This window comes from Phalacrocorax aristotelis, chromosome 4 (assembly GCF_949628215.1).
Source record: "Phalacrocorax aristotelis chromosome 4, bGulAri2.1, whole genome shotgun sequence".
NCBI lineage: Eukaryota > Metazoa > Chordata > Aves > Suliformes > Phalacrocoracidae > Phalacrocorax > Phalacrocorax aristotelis.
The window spans coordinates 23430856-23457668 of NC_134279.1; the positions used below are offsets into that span (position 1 = coordinate 23430856).

The following is a 26813-nucleotide window of genomic DNA, read 5'->3' on the forward strand; positions in this document are numbered from 1 at the left end:
TAGAGAACATCAGTGTTGGGTCTGGGGCTATGGGTACCTTATGAGAAATCAAGGGGCTTGGGATGCTAGCCGTCTCATTACAGTCAGATTAATTGGATGAGCAGCACCATAGCTAGGATATGTGGTCCTTGAAAGTCCTCCATGTACTGGTACCTGAGAACTGGGGAATGTGATAGCTCACAGGAGGGTTCCTGAGGATCTGGTAAGGTAAACCAGCCAGGGAAAAGCAAGTGATGATCCATCATCAAAAGGGACATGGTCCCAAGAAGCCTTTCAATTCTGGCTATAAGCTGTTCCTAATGGAAACAGTTCTGCTGGAAAACAACTAGCCAATGTCACCTCTAAGCCCTCAGAGATGTTTGCACATGTATTTTATTTCACAGTAATAGTCAAAAGAATATAATTTAAGTCACTCATGGTAGGAAAACTGAATGAGTGCCCGGTCTTTGCAAGATTGAGCAGATATGACCATGGGATTAAAAAATTATACATCTAGTTAATCACCTTTTATGTCTCATTTTCAGAAATCTATAGCACCCACTTCAGGGATGATTGTTTAAAGAGCTCTGCACTCAAAGGGACCAGATTTCTAAATGGCTCGGCACTCTTTAGGAACTATTTATTCTCCTAGAAGCATGAAGAGATATGCACAGGGTGAGCCAGCAGGGCATACTCTGACCCACTGCAACACAGGTATGTGTGTCAGCCTTCCATAACTAGCTGTAAGTCCTTAAAGTTGGTGCTGTAATGGAAAAGGATATGCAGCCTTAGAAAATAAAGGCCAAAAGGTTTGTTTAACATACGTTACAACAATGATTATGTCACATAATTTTAAGTGAATCTTGTTCATTAGAGGCTGAGCCTCTGCATTCAATGCTGTAGAAGTCTCAAGGAATTGCAAAGAGTTTGTCTAATTAGCATCATGCATGAAGGCTGCTGAAGCATTGGGAAAGGCTAGATCTTCCACACCAGTAATGATCTTATTGCCATAGTTACAGTTGTCTGATTCTCCTTCTCCCTGCAAGTTGACAAATTGCATTAAGAATATTTTCAAAAACCTGAAAGTCTCACCGAGGATACAAGTAGCTGAACAGCTGCTTTAAAAACCAGCTCTGCCTATAGTTATGCCTAATCCTGCTCCATCTGTGGATGAAGCCTTCATTGTTTGCAAAAGCATCTACCCACTCCTCAATCCCAGGAACTCCTTGAGCAATTACTTTGCAGAGGCTCGGGGCATGCTGAGCCCTAAAGAAGGCTATGGGGTAAAGCAGCAGTTTCTTATGTGCCTTCCTTCCTAAGGAAGGGAGTAAGTATGGTGCTTGGGAACCTGTTCATATCAGGAGCCTGGGTTGCGTATGTGCGGCTGGACAGAGACACTGTTTGGGATCGGGGTGATTTGTGGTTGACTTGTCTTGGCAAGGCTGAAACTCTTCTTCTCTCCATGAGATAAGAGCTGTGATTCCAGCTGCCTCTGAAATATAGGCAAATGGAGCTATTTTTGACTCCCTGTCATGAAGCTGTGCTCTACCTGAACTGTGCAGGTGTATAATAGCACCGGCTGAGTAAGAGCCAGAGCAAGGGCATTTATCACTTTTGTCTGAAGAGCCTCAACTCTTTTTCTGTAAATGAAAGAAAAAAACCTCAAAGTAATATGGTTGCTAACCTGCTATGGCACTTTTAACACCAAGTCCTATTTCAAACCTCCTCGTCCGTATCCTTTTTTTCCCTCTGCATCCTTCTGTTAGCAAGCAATGGTAGCTTCCTTTTCCACTTCTTCCAATTCCAGCCCTTCTTCTCTCAAACCACGTGGTAAACATGGGAGCCTGACCTAGCAAGGTGCCTAACAGGTGTTAAGAGGAATTTTCCCTTCCAAAGCACCTTGTCCCAATTTCCTGGCCTGTAAAGGTCTGTATGGTGGTTTGGGTGGTTTCAGCATACTCAGCAATCCACTGGCTATCTTTTTCCATGCAAAGTGTGAGGATGTCATTGTGTGCTGTGCTCAGATACTAGACTTCCAGGCATTCTTGCATGTATTTCCTTCTTATTTTGTAATCTGGCTTGATAAATTTACAGTGGTTTCCATACAAACAAGTAGGCTAGCAGACTTCAGAGGAGGTGCTTCTCGATGCCTCACTTAATACAATTAATGTGATGGGCAAAGAGTCTTTCTGTCAAGCACGTTGCCTTTGTGTTCATCTGCCATCTCCTTTTGCAGTCTCGGTGAAGGTGAGTCTGAAATGTGTTCAAAGTTTCAGGAGAGCATCCATTTGTATCTTTTAAGTGAGCTCAGGAAAGCAGAAGCAGTAGCAGTAGCAAGGTTCAAAATCTGGAAAGGGCAAAAAATGCCAGTTTGTGTCCAAGGCAAGCCTTGTTGCAATGGGACATATGTTTGGTGACAGGCAGGGCATGTTTTCTCTGACAGTTTGCAGTAGCTTCTGTGGAGGGTGGCAGTAAGTCTCTCCCTCCCTCCTGGCGATGGAGCTTGCCCTCTGGACCATGTCTTATGCAGGGAGTTGAGGTCACAGCAGCTCAGGAAGGGGGAATTTTTCAGCATCTCATGGGAAATGTAGTTCACTTGAGCCCCACAACGTGGAGGAAGAGAAGCTCTGGTACAGAAATACCTATGAGGAGCTACAGCGGTATTTCCAAGTGGCAGTGGCACTTGCCAATAGTCAGTATTCAACTTTCCTTTTTAAAAAGGAAAGTTTTTTTCAGTGAAAAATGCTTTTCTAAAGATTTTGGGTGTGGTGTTTATTTTGGTTTTGTTGTTTATTCCCCCTCCCCGCCCCCCCCCCCCGCCCCCGGCATTTGCCTACATCTTTTGCATAATTAAACCTTATTATCCAATTGTGGAAGCTATGAACTCTATAGCTGCCCAACATGCTCCACACTAACTGCATTAGCCTCTCCTCCTTGACCTTATGGATTAACGTTTTGAACTGTCAACTGTAGCAGATTTCATAATGGCCGTTAATAATATTGAAAAGTACATGTGTATTGAGAAGGGAAGGAAACAAGGAAACAAGCACTTTCACTTAGTTGATTGAACAGCCACATTATATCTGTATTATCTGGGTGAAGTGACTATATTCCCCTTAAACCATGGCTTTTTTTTTTTTCGCTTGTTGAGTGAATTGACTTAACATTGCATCAGGCATGACTTAGAAGGCATTAGACCAATGAAATGCAGTGACTTATACTGTATTATGCCATTCGCAAGTTGTTTGAACAATGGGTCAATAGTTATTAATAGTTTGCAATGAGAGATCAGCCTGTGGTCTTCGATATGGTTTTTAAGTTGAACCCTACTGATTTAACTGTGCATTCAGAGGATATGTCTGTAATCGCATCTTCAATTTTAAGTTATAACCAGGCTGTAGGAAATAAAAACTCCATACTGAGTAAATTATAGAATATTTTATTTTACTTAATCTTGCCCAGCAAGCTAAAATAAACATGCATCCTTAGATGTATCAGTAATTCATGTAACATGTTAATTACTCAGTGTGCAGTCATTACATTTCCAGTAGCACTCGTTACTCCAACAGTGTTTCTGCAGCAGCACTTGGCTTGTAGATACAATGATACCATTTCACAAGTTTCTGAAGGTGTTTTTTTTTCTCTGACTGCATTTCATTTACTTTTTTGCCACTGCTATTGTTTATTACCAAGAGCTTATCAATTAGCTCAGTAAAGATCCCAACGAAAACTACTGTTTCACTCACTAAAAATCAATAAGGCAACTCAATAACTCCTTCCAAAACCCAATAAAGAAGCAGCAAATTAAAGTGTTCACAGCAGATATGTGCACAGTGCTTTGGTTGAATAGTTTATCTGATGAAAAAATGCTGGGTTTTGTTAACTGTAACTACCCACTGAATGTAGCCTGAATCTGCAAATAATTTGTTCCTGCCTTGCCCTTTTGCTTTTGCTTAAAAATGCTGAAGTAAAGGAGGCATTTTCAAAGAGGAAATAGTTTGATTGTTTAGAAATCATATCTTGAGATAAAGTTTATGGAAATGTGAGAGAGTACCATTTTTGAAGGTTAAAACTATGCTAAAACCCAACCGCACTGTTGTGTGCAGGGATGGGAAGGAAGATTTTTAATGTGAAGAGGCAATGTTATGTTGCACAGCTCAGACCAAAGCAACCACTCTTTGCTTCTGCTTCCCATGTGACTTTGTAGTTATTATTTTGACCTCGGTGGACATCCATTTCTCATGTTTAAAATGGGAGTCCATCTGGAGTATGTTTTTTGGGATGTGGACTGAAGGTCATTTGCTTTGTTTATGCTGAGGCTAATGTAGCGACATTCATAGCAGAAAGTAATAAGAAATTACTATGTATTGTAGTTTGGGATGAAAATTCAAGAGGAATATGTCTGATGATGAGCTAACTAATTCTAATGCGGGAGCAGTAGGGATTTTCAGCAGAGGTACAGAAGGATCAGTTTTCAAATGCCATTTAGATATGGCCAATAATTTTTATTCTTTATACTACTGTAGCAGCTAGAGGCTACCAGCCAAGCCAGTATCTGGTATATTGTGTGATGCTGTATTTTTTGTGCACACAGTGCAAGACATTCCTGTCCCAGAAGTTGTGCTAAGATAAGTAGATAAGACAAAAATACTTAGGGAAAGAAGATTTATTATTATTATTTTCACTTGGTCAACACATGGACATAGAGCAGAAATTAAGAGATACTTTCTGATTACCTATGGTGTTGCAAGCACAACCCTGAGGCAGACACTAGTACCTTGGTTTCCAGTAGGATACTTGAATCTTGTGGTTATCCTTCATGTGCACAGGAATCAGAACACAGCAATTGGGGAACATTGTGTTTCTCACATTGTGAAATGGTCCAGAGCAAGCAGCCGTTTTTGCGTAACAAAACTGCTTAAGGCTTGTCAACAATTAACAGTATGTGTAGAAGGAAAACATATATTTTTAAAATCTGCTCCACACTGATCAGATTATGGAATACAGTCAAGGCAATTAGAGGAAATAAAGAAGGATGAAACTGCTCTCAGAGTAATGGAAAAATAATCATCAGTGTACTAGCCAATTGCATGTTGTCCCTGCTGGATGCCAGAGGAGAAACATCTATTTTCAAAGTATTTTTTGTGCTTCATCCTACATGAGGCTCAGCTTGCTCAGTTCCTATGCCATGTCGATGGAAACTAGAGGCACCCAGCACCTCAGTGGCTGCCCTGAGCACCTTCCAGGATCAGCCTACTCACCACTGACAAGAGGAGCCCGTGCACTGGCAATGAGAACAACACAAAGGAATTGAAAACACAAGAAATTGAAATGAAATGCGTTGAAAACCGTGGTAACTAAAGATGATGGCATCTATCCATGATTTATTAACACGGTTGTTGCCTTGTTTCCAATGATTATTTGCTGTTTTGGAAAGTGTCTCCTTAGATGTTCTTACACATTTGTGTCAGAGATCTCCACAAAACAGCTCAGCAGAAGGGAGACTGCTGGTACACTAGAAAGTTTGTGGATCTCCTAGGGAAAAGTCCTCTTGACTTTGGTGAGGAGTGGATAGAGGTTATCATGGAGAGACTTTGAAACCTTGTCCTCCTGCTCACAGCTACTCCTAGAAAGGGGCATAGAAAATAAAACAGGAGTATGGGGGTGGCTGTCTTCGAAGGCCCCTACAAAAAGATTAAATATATTTAGTCACTGTTGATAAGAAAAGAATAGAGGTCAGGGGTTCGTTGTGCTAGTTGTTTTAAAAGTATGGTTAAGAAGTGGTCCCTGCCATGCTGGCACAGTTATCAAGCATAGGTGCTGGCACTGCACGGGCAAGGTAAATAGTGAGCAATGAAATAACTTGCCCAGGGACCTGATGTCAGAGGCAAGAATGCATTTGGAGGTGAAATCTGGGTCTCGTTGGAGTTAGTGAGCCTTAGAGTTTAATCTGTATCTTAACCCAGTATCCAGCAGTGTCACACTGCCTTACACCAACATGGACACTCAGTTACTGGCCCTGACTTAAATTTTAGTGACAACTTCAGAAAGGTTGATGTTTGCTTTCATGGCCTTTGATTTACAGACTCTTGCAGCAGCAAAGGGACTGGCCAGGAGTAGTACTGGGAAAGGGAGCTAGCACAGCTGCTGCTTCTCATGACAGGAAAAAATGTAGTGAAATTCATGAAGCTGTTGTTTTCCTTCTGTCTTGCTGCTATTTAGCAACCGTAAATGCTTTTTGAAGATCAGGGGCATAGCAGTCATATGCTCTGGCCTGTGACACGAACACATATGGAACCATTCCGAAGTCTTCCCCTTCTTGTCCCAAAAAGATGATGGCAACAGGAGTGCTTTATGCCTTACCCTCCTGCTGTAAATGTTCTTAGGTCCTTATAAGTAGTAGCCAAGGGGCAGGACTTCCTTAATCAACCTCATTGGTGAACTGACTGAGAAGGTCTTTAGCAAGGTTTATTATTTTCTTCATCTTTGGCCTGAGCTGGTGAGATGGGTAATTAATTATAGTTTACGCGTTTGTCAGGATGATTAAAGCAGCTCAGCTGTGTAGCTTGACCTTCAGGTAACCGGAATACTCCTTTCACTTGATGCTACGTACCATTGCATAGGATTTGTGCAGCCTTTTGCATGCAGTATTTTTCTCTACGTTTTTCTGAACATTTGTATTCTTCTAGTGGATTTTTTTTGGGGGGGGACTGGAAAATACATAGAATGATTTCCATTAGGATTGGAAGAATTTCTGGGGCCCACAAGAAAATTCATGTTGAATATTGTGGGCAGTTCTTGTAGGTTTATCATCTTCTCTACAGATCTACAACCTTTTTTTTGAAACTAATATATAAAACTGTCCTGCCTCTTAGTAATTCATGCTCGCTCTCTTTACCAAAGCTAAAGATATTTCTTTTCTAATCATACCCCCAGAGGTTTCATTGAAAACTGCACTTTTGCTTATAAAGGATACTGAGAGAAACAGTTTAAAAGCCTACCAGAGTGGTGGAGGGTAGTGAGGTTCTTGTGACTGAGAGTCCAGATCAATGCTGGAAAGGGTATTCCTGCAGTCTTGCATGTCACCCTCTTGCTTGTGCTGAAATAGTAAAACAAACTATGATTTACAGATTTTCTTTCCTTGACTTGAAATGTCTCTCATTTTCTTTCTTCTTCCAAATTATCCCTTTCAACTTGTCCAACTAGACAGCTCCAGTAGATGCTCCTGTTTCCGTCCTGGGAAGGACTTTTTGATCTAGGATCCTAAGCCATAGCAAAACAGAACTGGCAGCATGATGGAGGATAGTAAGCCTGAAACTTGGCCACCTTCCCTCTGGTGTGCTCTTGAAAAGCACCTGCTTTTTATTTCCTAGCGACTTTTCTTACAGTACCATTGTGTGTTAGTTCATTGCATTTCAAAGAAAAATGTTCAAATTTAAAATACAATAGCACCCGGTGTTGATACTGTAGTTGTGTATTCATATTCATAGATTACTTCAGAACAGTTAGTCACTTGCCAAAGTAGAGAAATTGCGAGCAAAGATTCCATAAATCATGAGATTGCCTTAAAATCCTGAGACACTAGGATGTGTGTGTGTGTATTTCTCCTGGGTATTTCTTTAGAGTTTACATTTTCAAGCTTTCCTCTGCCAGCTGAAAGGCAAGTCACTTATGAATAAAAGAAAAGCTGAGAATTTCTTTCATGTTAGAGGGCTTTGGGAACCACAACTTGCGCATGAAATGTCACTGGATTTGTAACGAAATCATAAGAGCTGGCAGGGCTGCCAACTTACTGTCCTTTGCCTACTCCTTAAAAACCAAACCCTTTAAAATTGGACTAGTGTCCCTGGAAAATTAAATATTAGTGTCCTTTAATACATTCCTCCTGTTCTGTAGACTCATGTTTAATTATTTTGCATTAAATATATGACTAGCAACAGAGCAGAGGTGTTTAATAATGATAAAAATGTATTTAATGTATATCATAGTTCCACTGATGTGACTCTACCCTTTGTTGTTGTTTTTTTAACTGCTGTTACACATCTGCAGTAAAACTCTAGTTTTACTGGAAACTTTTTACATTATTCCTTCCAAAAAGATTTTTTTTTTCCACATTCCGAACTTCTGTAATTTAAAACCAAACATATGCATTGTCCATACATTTTAAGAGGCAGCTGGATTAAAACGTTTTGGATGAGATTTTAATGAATGACTCTGTTCTTTCACTGAATCAGTGCAGGGAGTAAATTTTTAATGACTCATTAACAAAGTTAATAGTTTTGAAAATCATTACAGTGAGATTCCATTATTTTGTTTCTTTTTGCAGTGCGACTAATGCTCCATGCATCATAGTAATGTTTTTCTTTTGGCGCTTCCAGCAGAAGTTGTTTTGACTCAGAGCTTCCTCTAGGAAATGTGTTATGAAAATGGCAATTTAGAAATACTCTGAGATGTTCAGGAGTCCTTAATGGATTTAGAAGCACTGTAGACCTACTCGAGGACCAGACACCACAGACCATATGGGTCCCTTGAGAAGCAGATGTGTACCTAATATGATCTTCAAAAGTATTTTAGTAGCCTAGCATCTTAATTTCAGTATGAATTAGAGGCCAAATCTCCATAGGCACTCTGTACAACCCTATAAACTGCCTAACTTACTTTTCCTTCCTTCACTGTTTGAAATGTTTCAGATGGTTCTTGGTCTGCTTTCATACAGCTGCTGACCAGCAGCCATTTGCCTGGCATAACAAGAGCTTTATGCAATACTATGTAGTCCCTTCTGTCTACAGACAGCATTTTCTATTAACTATTTTTTATGTACAGACATATCTTTTATAGGAGCCTTTTTGCTACAGCTGTCACCATGAAAATCATTCTGTTGCATTTAATTCAGATTGACTACTTCTAGTGGATAAAAAAATACCTAAAATTATTTGCTGCAATTTATCTCTTAGTCAAATGTCTGTATAGTCCATTGCCTGCTGAGCGAAGAGTATTTATAATAAATGTTAGCGAACAAGCTTCTTCCTTGCTAACTAGAGCATTAAATTCATTGACAAATGTTGTCATGAGTTGGTTTGTGAGCAAATAAATGGAGTTCAGAGGTAAGGAGAAGAAATATGAGGCCACAGAAAGGGGACTGGAGAATTTCGAAAGCTTTGCGCTTGTAAGCTTTAGAGAAGACTTATCCTGACAAACACATACAGGACAAAGTTTTCTAAAGCAATTAACAGAAGAGGTATTATGGCCCCCCCAACCCAACCTGAAAGGTAAATAAGTGTTCAGAGGTACCAAATGAGGTGAGTTTAAGACTAAAACAATGATTCCCACTGATGTGAGAGTAATTTTTAGTACTAAATGAGATAAATACAGATGGTCTTATATTTTTATGAAGATTGCCTCCCATATGGGCTCATGGCCGGACTACTCAAGAAGTCTGTGGGTATCAGGAGCAGGTGTATACTATTTTGCAAACACCAGTATTTAAGCCTGCACTCAGGACACCTCGCAGCTTAGGCCTAAATATGAAAAATACATAAGCAACTGTCTTCCCCTCTTGCTTACCTACCCCCTGCCAAGTATTGTGTAATTTTGCCTCTTCAGATTGCAAGATCATTGGGGTGAAGGAACCTCCTAGCCTGCAGCACATACCTCTGCTAAGGCCTTGAGGAGCTGCTATGATGGCATTATATTTCTGAAAGACTCTAAACTATAACTCCTTGGCAAAGTAGCTTGTCTCTGTTTTACACGTTCCCTGCTGTTTCTAACAGTCTTACTGCAGTGTTTCTCCTTGACCTGAATCACCATCTTCATATGCATCTGTGTCATCTGATGGGGACTGTCATCCAGGAGATCTTCATGGATGACATTTCTTTTGTCCGCAGGAGAAAGACCCTGCAATAGTCTCAGTCTTGCTGTTTTGTAGGGACTAAAGCCTGCTGTCATAACAGTGAATTGGGTTACTAACAGAAATGAATTTGAAGTGCTTTCATGGACAGGACTACAGGGAATCAAGGTTTTATGAAATGTGTAAATAGGAATTTGTAAGAAACACTACATCCACTTGCTTTTACCTACTGATAATAAAAATGTGTTTCTTTGGCTGCAGGCATATTATCTTGCTTGTCAGATATATGTGGTACTCTATTAACCACTGTATTTAGGGTTGCCATTCATTCATTACTTTTGTTCTCCTTTCAATAGAGGTATGGGGGCAGAGTATCTTCTCAGTGTGTATATGCGTGTGATGCTCTTTTGTGCTAATGGAAGATACACGTGGATGCATTCATGCAAAAAGGAGCCGGCATCTGATGCTCTTTTATCTCTCTCTTCCCTGCAAGAACAGGAGACTCCATTTATTTAAAAAGGTGACTCCAGTTAGAATAATTACTTATGCACTAGGGGGAGAGAGTCTTGCAGCTGATTGCTGAGCAGGGCTCAGGGAGCCTGGTCCCAAGCCTGAGCTGGGCTACAGATTTAGTTGGTCTCAGGGTATAACATGTGGTTCCCCTATCCTGTTCCTGTCCTGCCTCTCAGCCCCATAAGCCTCAGCACGGTGGGTAGCTGCATAGGCGTAGCGTTCACCACAGCTTTGACTTTGGCAGCACCTTCCACACTTCTTCATGCTTTTGGTTAGGCTTTGGTGGGGGGTGAAGGATGTAAGAAAAAAAAAAAGGAGTAATAGTTGAGAAGGCAGCTTTCAGTGCATCAGGCTTCCAGCAGAGAAGTTAGGTCTGGACTGTGTAAATGGTACACAGTTTTCTCCAGACCTTCCTGAGCAGGGTCTGAGCAGAGCCCACCATGATTCCTACCTCCCCAAGAAGCAGCTGCAGATCCCTGTTTCAGTCATAACTGGGAAGGTACTTATGTGTCGCTTACCCAGTCTCACTCATCCTCGTAATGCTGCCTAGGTTGGTTTCTTTTGACAGAGGCACTGATTTCCTCATCAGTCTGTTGGTGGCAATACTAAAAACTTGGAGCTGGCCCTGCCTCTGCCAGGAGTTGGGCAGTGCTTAGCACTACTGAATGGGTCTTCAGGTAGCTTGGTTTCAAAGGAACAAATTTAGTTTTTACACTGGAAGTGTCCCCTGGTATTTGGAAGTGTTCCCTGATATTAAGGACTATAAAGAGATCCATGGAAGAAGGGTAACCATCTTGAGGGGTTAGACATTGCTGGAGAACATGGACAGAGAAGAAAGGGAACCCATATTTTTGGGTGCCAACCTGCAACCATCAGGCCTGGCTGCTTCTGCAGGTGCACTGTATTATTGTGGTTGCTGATACAGGTTATGCTCTACCTACGCAAACAATCATAAAATTTGGACTCATGTGCATGCATGCTTAGGTCAATACACAGTGAGAGTGAGCAGCCTCTGGAAGGGATGCTACTTAGTATGTGCTGGCCGTTAGTGGACATTTAATTCCAGGGGAAATTGTGTGCTTTGTCCTCATAAGAAATCAGTGAACTATGCTGTATACTAAAAGTTCTGTGTAGAGCTCTTAGAAATGGCAGTGTTTGAAAAATAAAATGGACTGATAGTATTGGCACATTCAGCATTGCAGTATTTTTAAGAGTACTTATTGCTAATATATAGTTCTAATTGGTAATTCCCACTTTTAATTATCTTACATTTAGTTACAGCAAATGGTTCTCTTGTTCTTTAAATGTAAATAGATTTGTGTGAGCATGTGTTTAATGGCCTCTTTCATATTTCCCTTTTCACCAACACTGGAGTTTATTCTACTTGAGCTAAGCACCTCTGTATTTTGTGGCTGTTTACTTATCTATCCTTCTTCAGAAAGTGTCACAGCCAAGATAAATGTATTGGCACCAATTTGGTACTTGGGTGATTAATGTGAAAGCTATTTCTAAACCATTAGTTTGTACATGGTATTTTATCTTTGTTTAGGAAAAAAATGCATGAAGTGCAGATGCTAACTGTAGATTAAGCAAACTGGATTTATTTTGAAATGTAATAAACCTTGGAGAGGGGATTGCTTCCAAAGGTAATGCCCTCACTCCTGTGTCAACTATATTTTAAACCCAATTTTACTTATTAGTTTGAGGTGATTGTCCCAACAACAGTGTGCTCCAGAAACACTGATTTGTGTTTTCTTTAAAAAAAAAAAACAACCAACCAAACACCACCACTGCTACTCAAAACACATCATTCTGAAAAGTGCATTGCTACTCCTGCACATCCCCAGTAGCTGAGGACACTGAATAATTTGATATTCAAATTCCAGTATAAGATTTTGAGTACATCACTTCTGAGTGAAGGTGTTTCATCCCCAGCAGTTTTTGTTAACACTATTCATTTAACAAAAACTGAAGCCTGTCCTTCAATTGTTTTCACTGATTTAAGTTATGTATGCGATTTTATGTCTGTATATAGCCTGGATAAAGGCTTGGGTCTGGGTCCCATGGGACATTCAGTTTTACCAGCTGCAGTTTCTACTGAAAGCAGCAAAATTTCCAGCCAGTTCATGAGGAACAAACTTCAACCCTGAGTGTGTAACTGATCAGTGGATGTCACAATGGCCAGCTAAGAGCCTCACACATTTGAAAACTTGGGAAGGAGTGATTCTGGGTGATACAAACTGTAATACAGATACCAGTCACTATTTGCAGTATGTCATCTGAACTCGCAGAGTAATAAAGCAGGGAGATGGTACTATGAATTACCATGGGCAGAGAAAGATGGTCAATAGTGTGATATTAATGAGATTCATGGTATAGATTTCCATTTGCAGCCACAGTGCTACTGATAGAGAAGTAACAACTATGATGTCTCTAATGAAGGTTAGATCTCGTGCTGTCTATTTAAACCCTAGTTTTGTACCCCAAATCAGTTCTTGGTAGCTATAAAGTTATGCAACAGCCCAAAAAGAAAGAGGTGACTCTAGTCCTTGATTAGATGGAAAATTGGACTTCCCGAGCTAGTTGCTTTGAGTGATGTTTATGGCAAAACAATGTCATGGTTTGGAATAGCAGAATGTATCCTGGCTTCTACCCTTAAATATTACTTTTTTCCTTCCACATTATGCCTACAAAACATTATAAAACTTCACTTTTGGGGGATTCATGTGGTCTGATTCTTGAAAGTGCTTGTCTCCTAGCAGCAGCCAGGGAGGTGGGAGAAGCATGCCATATAACTGAAGACACATCATTAGCACTGTCAAGCACAGTTCCCCAGGGACAGGCCTCTTTAAAAGCCCTGATTTCCATGAATCCCAATGGAGATCGACTTGTATGTCCCAAACTTCTTTGCAAATCAGGCTGCATATGTTGTCAGTGAGGTACCCCCGCTATACAAAAAGGATGTGGACAGGCTGGAAGGGGTCCAGTGAAGGGCCACCAAGATGGGAAGCCTGCCATACGAGGATAGGCTGAGAGAGCTGGGTTTGTTCAGCCTTGAGAAAAGGAGGCTCAGAGGGGATCTCATCACCCTGTACCAGTACTTAAGGGGTGGCTACAAAGAAGATGGAGACTCCCTTTTCACAAGGAGTCACATGGAGAGGACAAGGGGGGATGGACACAAGTTGCTCTGGGGGAGATTCCGATTGGACACGAGAGGGAAAATTTTCACATTGAGGACAGTCACCCATTGGAATAATCTCCCCAGGGAAGTGGTTGACTCGGCCATGTTGGACGCCTTTAAGAGTTGGCTGGACAGGGTGCTGGGCCATCTTGTCTAGACTGTGCTCTTCCTAGAAAGGTTGGCCTAGATGATCCCTGAGGTCACTTCCAACCTGGGATTCTGTGAAATCTGAAATGCTGATAGTCATGCACACCGGGTTTCTGCAGACTTTACACATACTGACTTCTTGTGAACTTTGGCCATTCAAAGAATGCACATACTGCAGAAATATTTCCGTGTCCTCTATGGTCTGTCTGTCATGTAGTATCTCATGTCTTAGCAACCAATGAGATAATTCTTCAACTGAAAAGAAAAAATGTTGTAAAATGAGAGCTAGTGAGAAAGAACTTAACGGCAGAAGATAGAAAACAGCATGATAGAATTAATAGATTAATCTGTTCAACAGTTACTCTTTGAAGTATATGTCAAGTTCTTTTCTTTTGATTCGTAACAGATGGATCAGCATTACTTCCAGGAATAACATCATTCTCTTTTTGTTCCTTTTGCTTTCTTTCCTTTCCTGCCTAGGACACATAATCAATATCGATAAGTTTCCCCATTTTTATTATTTCAATGTAAAATCTTTTTGAAAAATGCTTTTAGTTAAGGCTTAATAGGCAAAACTTTTTTTTTTTTTTGCAATGACTGCTTGAATGCATGTTGTTCTTCATTCCTGCTCAGCATTTGTGGTGAAAGCTTCATTTGATCAGAAAGAAAAGAGGGATCAGTGACCAAGGCATACCTTTATCTTATACTTCTACATAGGAACCTCTTTGTTCCTGGGTAGGAAATGCTACGGGTTTGTTAACAACACAGATACAGTATCCTGAAAATACCATAGTAGTTCAGATTTTGGCTGTGACAAAGACTGCTGTGCAAGTGTAGGGTGAGCCTTTTCCTTTTCTTGTGTCTGGGTAGAAGTGGTTCCATTCTCCCAGCTTTCTGTTCCTGACAAACTGTAAATTTTACATATCTGGGACCATGTTTCTGCCACTTTTGATGTGATATTAGCTAACGCTTGGAGATTTGCAAGTGGTTTCCAAGACTGACTCTCCTTTCCCTCTAATCCCTCCAGTGTGCCAGTGAAGGAGGAACAGTCACTGGGTTAAAATGTTATGAGGAAAACAATGGAGATGAACAGAGAAAGCGCATGATGATGTGGGCCTGTTATTTATGCCTAGATTCAAGATTTCAAAACCAAATAAGATATTTCTTTTCTGACCTTCAGTATTACTTCTAGATCAGAGCTCATAAATCCTGCAAGGAGCCTGTAGTTTTGGCAGAGATATTGCCTCTCCTAAGAGGAGACACTGGATCCTCATTTAAATGCTTCAAATGGCAAAGAATCCCATGTCATCCCTTAATTAGATTGTGACTGTTAATTTTATTCTCTGCTAAATAATAGCATGCAGTTCTCTCCAGCGGGTATTCAGCTCACCTTTCAGCCAAATATCCCACTGTAGTGTTGCTGTCTATGTGGAGAAAACCCCAGCAACCAGCTACTTTCTCTGTTGGTGTATGATTAGGGACAGCAGGGTAACTCGTTTCACTGAGTCTAAGAGGCATTTTGCTCTTTCCATCATTCAGTGGTGCCTGCTGTCTACACCAACATCAATGTGGGATCTGTGGCAGGGGGGCAGTATGTTGTGTGGGCATACCCCTTAGTTTATATTGCTTCAAGTAGTAAATTTGAGCAGCTGTTGGGAGAGGTGGGATCTTTCAGTGCTGTGAAGTCTGGGCTGTGACTGAAGGGTGGGAGATCCTTTGTGGTGAGAAGGGTAGATGCTTGACAAAGTGATGACCAGTGGGCTGGAAATTGTTCATTGGCATTAAATCCTGTGATAAAATCTTCTAATGCTACAGCAGATTGTGTATCCTAGGAAAGCATTTTAATAAGTGTGTGTTTAAATTAGTCTTCTCAATCTGACCTTACCAGAGAAATGTCATATGGATGTAGTCAAAGTTGAAAAGATGGCTGGTCCAGAGGATTGTTGTTTCTTGTTGCAGGCATTTAGTGGCATCAGTGTTACTGGATTTTGCAGTGATTTAGTGATTTAGGTGAAGAATTGTTCTGTGAAAAACTTCCCAGAGGAAAAAAAAGAGAAAATAAAATGAGCAGGAGGAGCTGCAACAAGGATTGGTGGTTGTGAGGAGCCTTGGCTGTAGGCAGAGCTGTCAGTTTGACTGTATTGAGTAAATAACACAAGCATGTTCCTTTCTGGACCATTCTTTCTCCATCTTTAGTGCAGATTGCAGGGGTAATATACCCAGGCATAGCCTTGTAATCATCTGGTACCTACTGGCACAAAAGTGAAGATGGCACCACCTGTTCCCTGCAGCATCAGATCCTTATTAGCAGATCACAGTGTTACTGAACAGAAAACACATTTCTGAAGGATGTTTTCTTGTCTATTGAACTAATTTATTTTCTCTTCCTGCCCTGCCTTTTTTTTTTAAGAGCTGATTTTAAGAGCATATTTTCCTGTGCAGCAAAAGGAAAGGAGCTGTCAGACTCACGCAGCCAGTTCTGTCTTGCAATGAAAAAGCCCATGCTTCGCATACCAGTGACAACACAGAGGACGTGACTCCATAGCAGGCAGAACTGCAGTGGCAGGTCATTCACAGCATTTAAAGCATGCCTGTGGATAGTCACATGCCTTCTTATAAACACTGTCAAGTAGATATGGAAATATTTATTTGAATCAACCTCTGGATTGGCAGAGGACATGTTACTAGCATTGAAGTCTCTGCGTGAAAGAGTTGGAAATGTTTGCAGATCTTGAAAGTAAGGTGCATTTTAACATTAATTGAATTGCATCTTCAGTGTCCACTTGCTCCTTACTGTTTTTCTTTAAAATCAGGCAATCTACTCCTCAATATGCTGCAGCAGGTACTTGTGAAGAGACAGACTGTATTCTGAAGTGCATAAGCTATGGAAAATGAAACAGAGATGCTACGATCAGTATTACAGGGCAGATCAGCAACAAAGCCAGGGTTTCTCTTCAGTATACCAAAAAGCAGTTCCCAACAGCACCTTGTAAAGTTTTTTCATTGTCGTTTCCTATTTAAAATATGATGTATTGATCAATATTTGTAGTAAATTTCCAATAGTTATAATGGCAGACAACATGGGATAATAACAGGCACTTTCAACACCTAAACACCTTTTTCTACCTTTCTATATGGCTATATTTACTGAAATGACTGTGCATCTCCACAATATTTGAGTCACTTATCCTTCCAATCATGTACGACAGTAAACTGTGTTACTTGCTGTCCGGCACATGGGAGGGAAGCTCCAGTAACAAATCCATGTAAGAACATCATCAGAAGGAAAGCTTCCTGGCTACCGTTGATGTGTTTTGGGCATGATGTCCTGCATGTAGGAATGGAAAGAGGAGTCTTATAGGAGATGTTTAATTATCATAAGCCACATAGCAATCTTCCAACTTGGCTTTTATTTCTAGTATGCTTTCTGTGGCAGCCCACAACGGCTGAAGCAGGCTGAGATATTCTGAGTCTATTTGCTTTCATAGTATGTGATTTCAGTGCCTTCAGCTGAGCCATGTTCTCAACAGTAGCTGAAACATTGTTTAACAGCGAGTTTACCCAAATATTCCACATGTACTGCAGGTCTTTTTTTACATTGTCTTAAAGAGAAGGTGGGGTTTTTTTTCTACATGACATGATGGCATACTGGTTACAGACAAAATATGATTACAGTAGATGTCTTCTCTTAGGCGTACTTCTTTTTTGAGATTATCTTGAAAGCTGTGATCTTACCGACAGTTACTCCTATAAGCAAATATATTGACTTCAAGGCTTGAATTCTTCCTGCTAAGAGTGATGCTCATTATGTTTGGATCGGTATAGTTTTAACATCTTTATCAAATGTGGCTGAGAAATTCAGTTCTCAAAATAATTTCCATTTTCACTGATTTGGTATTTTATTAAATTTTAGGGTTGTCATTGACAAATTGACAACAGAAATATATTTGACTCCCTGTGTGTATTCCTGCCTTTGGTAGGAATCATACAATTGCATAAGGGTTTGGATTGGGAGAAACCTTCAAAGTTCAACCCCCCCGGCTCTGGCCAGGGACATCTTTCATTAGATCAGGTTCCCCAAAACCCCGTCCAACATGACTTTGAATGCTTCCAGAGATGGGGCATCCATAGTTTCTCTGGGCAACCCATTTCAGTGCCTCTCCACCCTCAGCGTAAAAAATGTCATCTTTATATCCAATCTAAATCTAGTCTTTTAGACCTGGAAGTTTTGAATCTCTGTATCTGCATTTCAAACCTGAACACATTTAATTAAAATAAGAACAAAACCATATTATTATTTCCAGGTACTTGAGTGTCATTTCTTTCATATCCTTTTGGATTATTTGTCTTTGAGCAGCTATAATTTCCATGAGATGCTTTTGAATAGTGTTTGTCTGGACTGTTGTGCCTAACTAGGTAGCTGCTGGAGGAATGTGGTAGATGTGAGCTGGAGCACAGATGATTGTTTGGCTCAGTGAACAAAACCCGCTTGTATGCTTGATGTGTCTTTTCTGGCCAGCTCATTGCCCTGTTGTTATTCCTCTCTTTAATTAGCACAAAGGCAGATACCCTTGCAATTACCTCTCCTATCCAATATCTCAAGAGCCCAATATAAATTCATTTCAGACATTTACATGATTAAAGTGAAGTAGTATGCATATCTTGCGATGTCCCCAGGGGGTGACCACTTGGCCAGCAACCTACCACTTTACACTTGTCCATTAGAGGGAAGAATATGTAAGCCTGACTCCTGAAGAAGACACAGATAAACGCACTGTAGCTGAACCACATTTGGGCAGCGGATTTACACACATACACAAGCACTTTCCTAAGTGAATTAGAGCCTTAATGGATAAATCTGATCACTAAAAGAAGCTATGCAGGTGGTTACCGGTAGCAAAATGGAGGGGATGGCACCATTGCTGTAGGATTCTGTTGGGGAGAGAAAATCAATTTGAAGAGTGTGCATTTATTGCATGGTGGAATAAAAAACGGAAAATAAGAAATGAGAGAAAATAAATATGTGCGTGTCTGCATATGTATTTGTATATACTGACCTCTAACTCTAGAACTACTGCACTCCTTGTGGTCAGGATTCAGCTGTTCAGGGGATCTAGGAAACCTTTTCCGTGTCCCAGCCGTGGGTCAGCCTGTGTTCATTGCACCCCAGCAGAACACTTGACCTACCAGCTTTTAAACTGAGATGCTTTTCCCCTCGTCCCTCTAATGACAGCTGTTCCACTTTGAATGCATCATTAAATATTACTTGGAACAGAGAGAGCCTGTTGCTCTCTGGCACATCAAGTCATTCCTAATTCATGCATAAGAACATTTGGGGAGAGTTTGCCTGAGAAGGGACTGAAAGCACATGTGAATTCTCTAGCCACTTTATTGTGTGACTGTTTTGTTTGCTGTCTTGTGTTACATCGATATTTGAAGTTTTCATTGGGCTGTTTCTGCTGGGGATTTTCCCCAGTGTAAAAGAAGCAGAAGTTACTGCAAAGTTTTATCATTTCTGGCTGACATCGCCTTCTTGGAGGGGCAATAGCTTAGATGTGAATTACTTGGAAAAAGCAAGATTGTGACAACATGCTCAAGGGCTGACTATCAGACTGGAGCGAATGAATGCGCGTATGCATTTGCTGTGTGGAACACTGTAGGACTAACGTATATGCTTATAAGGTTGTACAAGATATACAGCAGGCTTGCCTGGATAAGGAAGTTCTGTGATTTTGTACAGGGAGCTCTTACGTGCACTTATAACTGGCTCTAGATGTGTACCATGATCCCCTGGCTCACTCTGCAAGAAATTCCACATACTGCTTTATCCTGCATCAGAGCTGTGATACCTCTGAGGCTATAAATGCAAACATAAATGAAAAGGGGAGTGGAGCAGCTCTGTGCTGTCACTTGCAGGTCTGCTGCGATGGCTGGTGTCAGGTCAGTGTGAGGGTAATCCTTTCCTTTTTCCACTACGTATGTCCAAAGGCAGTCCTCGTCAGTGGCCACATGATGGTCCTTCTCTTGTGGAAAATGAGTTTATTGTTGTCAGTCTCACTACATGGGCTCTGAAGGTGGCATATCCTGGCAATATCTTCTATAATCTGTGGGGAGGTCAGATGCCATGAAGGAATGCGTTCAAAGAGAAAAAATAAATAAATAAATAAATAAATTATCAAAGGCAGCCAATGGCTTTTTTCTTTTTTTCTCAATTTTCATTTCATAATGTAACACTTAACTGCAAACACAGGACAGACTGTGCCAGCTAGGTTTGGGTCTGGAGTATGGGCAGGGTCATTTATGTCTGTGTGTATGTGCCTCTTAAGGATTCAGGTCAGTTGCATCTCAGGTAGGCTTGGTTTGGTTCCACCTCATGTTCCAACAATCCTCAAAACAGACTTATATGCACTTCCAGACCAAGAAAAATGGTGGACTCATTGAACAGTTTTCATTTCAAGTTCGATCTGACTTTCTGGTGTGTGTGCATATATGACATCATTTGCATTATTTCATGTGTGGGCTGGTCAGAGAAGTGATACATCCCTTATTGTCCTTGATGGAGCACCATTTCAGGATGCAACACAAGACATGAAGGCTGCTGGGAGGGAAGTTGGGTCTCTGCAGCAGATGGGAATCAAGCTGTCATTTTGATTTCCCTACCCTGTGGCATCAGCCCGCAGAAAGAAGGGAGCTGCTGCAGGGAAAGGCTGCAGAGCCACATGGCTGCTGAATTAAGAAGGGCTGGAGGAGGGATGAGCTGGGACAGAGTGACTCTGCTTTACACCTCCACACACTTTTTGAGGGGATTGAGTAATTCTTTGTGTGTGACTCTGAGGTCACTGTATAATCTCGTTCAGTTTTCAGCTTTTATATAGTGTATTCGTACTGGATCCTGAGGAAACTATTTTAGGGCCATATTATGAGAAGTATGGTTTGGAAATCCATATAAATTGGCTGCAGTTCTAATATTGTACCAGAACATCAGTGCTCACAAGACACTTCTGCAGAGCGAAAAGATAAAAATATGAAACTTTTCAGAAATACAATTATTTTTTTTATTAAGAAGAGGATGAAATATTCATTTAACAGCATTTTCTTTCTCAATTTGCAAAGGCTGATGAGATCGTTTCAGGGTGAATGGCTCTTAAACAGGCAACAAAATGAAAACAAAAGTCAGGTTTACAAGCGATCTATGATTTCAGAAGTAATTACAAGGAGGGATACTAAGACAGGGCACTGAAAACAATGCAAATGAATTATCTCAACAGATATGTATAACAAATCCTGTCATGAGTAATTAAGGTCGCCAAACAATTTATGTTGAAAAATCTCACACAGGGTATAAAATAGGAAGGCTCTTTAGTCATTAATCCAATTTTAAACCTAAAAGGTCTTACAAAAATTGACCCAACAGGAGAGTAGGACAGAAATAATAGGAATGAATTACCCGTAAGGCACAAAAATTGCAACGTGGAGTTTGAAATCTTTGCTTTGGGATCACTTTCATGACTGTCAGGATGAACCTTTTGTACTCTTACACAGCAGCAAACTCTTTACAAGAACTGAAAATTCAGATACTCTTAGTGTCTTTAAAAGGCACCACTTTTGTGGGTGAAAATTCAATGTAAAAAAATCAAAAAATAGTGATCCGCATTGGTAATTATGTTTGTCTGCTGTCTTGACTGCCCTTTGCTCTTCCAGAGTCCATCCCTGGTAGTGCCATGAGCTGTAGCATCCCGTCTCTCCCATCTCTTCTCTATAAAACATGCCTGGAGCTGTGGAAGTTCCTTTCCACCATTCAGGTCAGGGCTGCACGTTGTCTAAGAGCTTGTGTCTCAGAAGGGGGAGCTGCCAGGAGTGCTAAGTCAAGTTCCCAGCATCATGAGAACCAGAGTCATCCTGGGCAAGCATGTGGCAACAAGTCCCTCTGCATCTCATTTTATCCTTCTGTAAATTGAAAGTCATGCTATTTGCCATCTCCTGCGTGTAGAGTGTGTACCCAAGTAGTGCACTGTGTAGGTGCCAAACATCTTCACTCAGTTGCTTGGCTATAAATATTAATAGGCCAGAATACTTGACTCGGTGACCTAATATGGGCATTAACTCAACAGGTCCACTACCGATAGCATTAAAATGTGCACGCCTTTAAAAGGTTGACCTTTTAATCACACATCATTTTGCAGGTTAAATAATAACCTTTTGATGGGTAAGAGAGACTTGAGTTGAGCTAGATTTTAAAATTCCAAGTGGTGTCTTCAGTGGCCGCTTTTCATTCAGCTTAGCAGATCCTCACCTGCCCTAGCCGACAAAGAAATCCTTTTGCCAAATGAGAGGATGCTCTCACTTTGTGTGCCAAAGTGGCCAGGAGCTCTGCAACAAAAAGCAGCCTGAGAATACTTGGATTTATCAGTGGCGTGTCACTGAATAGCTGTAAAAAGCCTCATCTGAGGTGACCGGTTGAAAAGGAAATAGAAGGTTGCAAAAGTGTGTTATGGTAGGCTGTGTTGTACTTAATGTTATATTTTGAATTTGGGAATATGACAATCTGATATGGACTTTTAGTGATATTTAGTAGTATTGCTGCTACTAAATCCCCATCACCAGGTCTGAGGTGGATCTGGTCCCATCAGATATGCTGTAGCTCTCAAAAGTCAACTAAACGGAGAAATTTCCCAGGCACGATCTGAAGATTTCTTGGCAAATATTTAGACTTTGAGCTAAAAAGGGACACTGTTTTCAAAAGACCTCACCATCTACTAGCTTCCACTGTTCAGATAAAAGTTGCAAAATAAGGGGTCTTTTACTATCATAGCCAGTTTTCTTACCCACGAACAGGGTAACTGAGCCTTTTTTTGCCCCAGACTCCGTACTCTATATGTAGAAATAAGAGAAAAGAAAATTGTGGCAAAACAGGGTTTTTCTACTGGAATACTGCAGTTTCAGCAAAGTAGAAATTTCATGGGCACATTTACATGTTCACGCTGTTTTCATTGGGAAGGGGTGGAAGCAAGTAACTTGTTCACATCATTTAAGTAATACTGAATTTCTTGTCTCAATAAGTTAAAACATTTAATTTCCATGCTATTTCATTTAATTCTATTGAGACTTCTGTACCATAACATTCATTTTATGCTAAAATGCTCTTTATTTTCTTTTATACTGCTTCAACGTTGATTTAACACATCCTCTTCTCTCTTTAAACAAAGAGATTCAACATTATCAAAACACAGCCTTTTGGTATTCCCAATTTTTAAGTTTCACAAGAAAATTCAACTCTTGTGCTATTTTACAATACAAATGCATTTCAAAATATCAGAAGATCCCACTGAGCAGAAGTATTTTCTTCCCAGTTCTAGTGGATAAATTGCTTTCGGACTGTTACAAGTACCGACAGAATGTATTATTACTTCTGCTGGGTGGTATTTCTTCATTATGTCTTCAGTGTGAGTTCTGTCTAGAATGTATTTAAGTAGTCATCATATTGGTTTTGTACCACAGGCTCTTCCTTTACATTTAAAGAAAAGAAGTATGCATTATTCAGTGTTTCAGTGATCGTGACCTCACATCATATATAAAGGATGTGGTCAGTGACTTACCAAAAAGGCATTTTATGCAACTCCTATTCAGGTTATGCTAGCATTGCACTCATTGCTGTTTGTTTTTTGTTGGTTTGTTTTTTTTTTCTTTTCCTCTAGGTCGCATATTCCTAATCACAAACCAAACTGCTATTCCCATTAAGAAGCCAGCTGGGCTTTCTATTTGTTTCTTATTGCTAAGGTTAGTCCCTGTCCTTAGAAAGAGCTTGTTTTTATCATTCATCTAAATGATTTCTTAGGATACGTACAGTACATGTGGTAAACGGGCTAGTTCAAAGCAAGTTTAGGCAGCATAGCCAACAGCTATGGAGTTCGGTCTGGGCTAACACCAAGGGCATCTGGACGTGTGCACTCTGAGTGTGTTCTGCAGGCTACAGTCAGCCCAAAGCCTTCAGAGAAGCACTATCAGCAACATGAGTAGCTTCTGGACAGTGAGCTTTTGCACTGTCAGATCAAAGATAATCAGAAGAAAACAGAGACAAAGTGGAGATGCAGTGCTTTACACGATAGAGCTGTGCAGAAGTAGATGTAGTAGGCAGATGTGCACTAAGCCTGAGCTGGTAAGCTGTACGGACTGGCATGACCGAGGCTAGAGCTGTAAAAATAAAATTCATTGGGACTGCTCACACACAACTTTTTGAGGGTGAGGACTACGTAACAAGTAGTTCAACAGCTTCAGAACAGCTTGATGTTAGTCTTGCATCTTCAAGTTTAGTCTTCATGCAGTATTTCTGACTGAAGATTCCAGGACTGATTTGTGTTTGCGGTAAACAAGAACATAGCCTTACCCGCCCCCCTCCCCCCAGCCCAGTGGTTGGTGGAAAGCAAACCTACATGAGGTGTGCTACAAGTGTACTTTCTACCCTTACTTTTACAACCTTTGTAATCCATAAACTTGTTTTGACTTTTGGTGAGGTACATTTTGATGGTACCGCAATTATCAAGAAAGGATGGATCTGCCCTCCTGTATGATTGCCAGAATGGGGAGAAGTGTTACAGGTTTATCTCCTCTAAAGCTTACTCAGAGCAGTACCACCAATAAAGCTTTCAGTGAAATGTCTAGCTAAAAGCCCAAGCTTCTTTAGATAGCCCTTCCCCTGTATTCCTGTTATAAACTCATCCCTCATCCTGCATTGTTGAATGGTAGGACATAGAAGAGGGAAGAAGAGTGGCTGTGAATGTATCTGTTATTCCTGCATAACAGAGAATTTGCAACCCCCCTCTCTGCTGTCAGAAACCACATATCAGGGATGTTGCATTTCATGGTTATTGGGAAATTGTCTTTCCATTTATTTAATGCCCTAAGAGCTTATAGGACTGTATCAGTCCTCTGCATTAAAGAGGAAGACTGAAGAAAGATATAGTGTTTTCCTTGACTTGCTTCCCCTCTGCTAACAAAACAAGCAAACAAGGGGGCATAGCTTGTGTAAAGTCCAGGGAATGTCATGTCCTTACTCCTGAGGTCTGTGTAGGAGCAAACCAACTGCAAAAAAACCCCAAAACCCCTGGAATGATAAAATAATCATTTTTAATGGTGGTTTTATGGGGTCATTTGCTATCACAATGATACTACATCAGCAGGTCTGAAAAAGATGAAGGATTCCTTGCCCATGCTAGTTCGGATCTTCCATGGCACGTTTTCTGTTGCAGATGGCCATGTCAGTGCTGGGGGCAGCCAGGACAAAGGGGAAAAAGAAATGGACTAACCCCAAATTATAATTTCCAAGGCTACAAAACTGAGAAATAAAATCAAAGGCATGACTGTCATTTGGTGACACTGAAAATGTTTTGCTAAGTGTTCCAGTAAAAATGATACAGTAATGGTGTCACATTGTGCATTTATATGTCACAATGCTTTTTACAGTAGCTATAGACAGATGCAGTCCTTGATAATCCTGCAATTTTATCATCAGGGAGTGATAAGCTCTCAGATATGAAAGCTGATGTCAGCGTCTTCTGCCACTTTGATCTGCGTGAGCTGATGCCTTGAAAATTAATGAGAATGCTACATGTGAAATCAAAATCAATCTACCGTGGATTTTTTCCCTTCTCCGCCTTTCCAGGAGAGCTGGCGGGAGGAGGGGGTGGGTGGGAGACATGCGTTATCAAATCTGAAGCGTGGCAGAATATAAAGGCTGTAATCTCATCTCAGGATTCTTATGGCTTTAATAAACTCTTCATGCTTCATTCTTGCAGTTTACTGCATCATAGGGACCCCTCTGCAAAATTGCAGCCGTAAATTTTCCCTTCTGCTGGACAGATTTTACTCCCTTGCTTTGGTATATGTCCTGCTTTCAACAGAGTCGAGACATGACAAAACTGATTAAATATTTGTATTACCTTTTCAAAATATATAAAGAACTACAGTTTCCTGGATGGAGGGAAAGAAGGAAAAAGCATTGTTGAGTACAGTTCACGGGTACTTCTTGGTGCTTGCAAAAACACAAAGAAAGGTAAAATTCAACTCCTGTCACCTCTTGGGATGAAAATTTCTTATCACTTGATCTAAGATGGGCAAAATATCTTTATTACCACTGGCATTTGGCAAAAAGTATTAGTCAATCATCCAAAAAGCATTATTGTCCTGCCATCTGCTCCCACATCTGCTTAAGTCCTGATGGCCCCCAAGAAACTGTCTGCCATTAGCAGTGATCCCTAAAAATAAAGTCCTTTTACTATGGGTAAGTGAGCTAAGTAGACCATGTTCTCCCTTAAGATGGTCATCTGGCTGCGATTGCACATTAATTATGTTTGGGGCTGGCAGCCATAAATTGCAGTAATTGTTTGCCGGCTTCTGCTGGAGGAATTTGTGGGGTGGAGTCTATTACAGTCCCATCATATTTTCATCTCTATTCTTTGTCCCTAAGGCCCAGGCATGGCCTCAGCTCACCCTGCTGCTAGCAAAGCTTTCTCCTGTGGGGTGTGTACTGCTCGCTGGGGCCAGCTTATGTGGCACAGGGCTGGCAGTAGCAATTGCTGTTGAAATGAGCAGAGTGATGGAGCTACCTGCCAGGTGTGACACCTTTGTGACCCTGCTGCTGTCACCCAGGCTAAGCCAGTGATCTCACCTCTGCCTGTAGGGCCCATTCCCAGGAGGAAGCAAGCACTGAGGGCTGCTGCTTCCTCAGCCAGGAGTGCCAGAGCAGGGATGGTTTCTATGTTCTGCAAGGATGGGATATCTGTGCTGGGGAGACAACTGTTTTGCAGAAGGGAAGGCATACCCAGAGCTGCCCAGGGAGGGAAAATGTGGAATGTCGTTAGAGTCAATACAGCTGGCAAAGGTGTCTATGCACATGACAGCAGTTTGGTACACACACATGTGAGCTAGCACCAAATTAACCATCAGAACTGGAAGCAGGCACCTCTGTGCACATTTAGGTCATGGTCTACACTACATAGAAACTGTACTTACAGCTAGAAGTAAAGTTTTATGTGTTTGGTCTTCATAGGAACTGTTCTGGGCAAAATGTCAGATCAGCTTTGAAATGGGGTGACCGTGTGACATTAATAAAACCTGTGCTTTATAGTGTTTTGACCACTAGGAAACAAA

At 40.9% G+C, this 26813-nt stretch overlaps 1 long non-coding RNA gene across 1 annotated transcript in view; it reads left to right on the top strand.

Annotated features, from left to right (window-relative positions):
- Nucleotides 1-529: 529 nt before the first annotated feature.
- LOC142056187 (uncharacterized) overlaps nt 530-26813 on the top strand; it is a 140676-nt gene continuing 114392 nt past the window's right edge. The window contains exon 1 of the long non-coding RNA XR_012660254.1: nt 530-693. This is a non-coding gene — a long non-coding RNA (uncharacterized LOC142056187). The remainder of the gene's footprint in view (nt 694-26813) is intronic.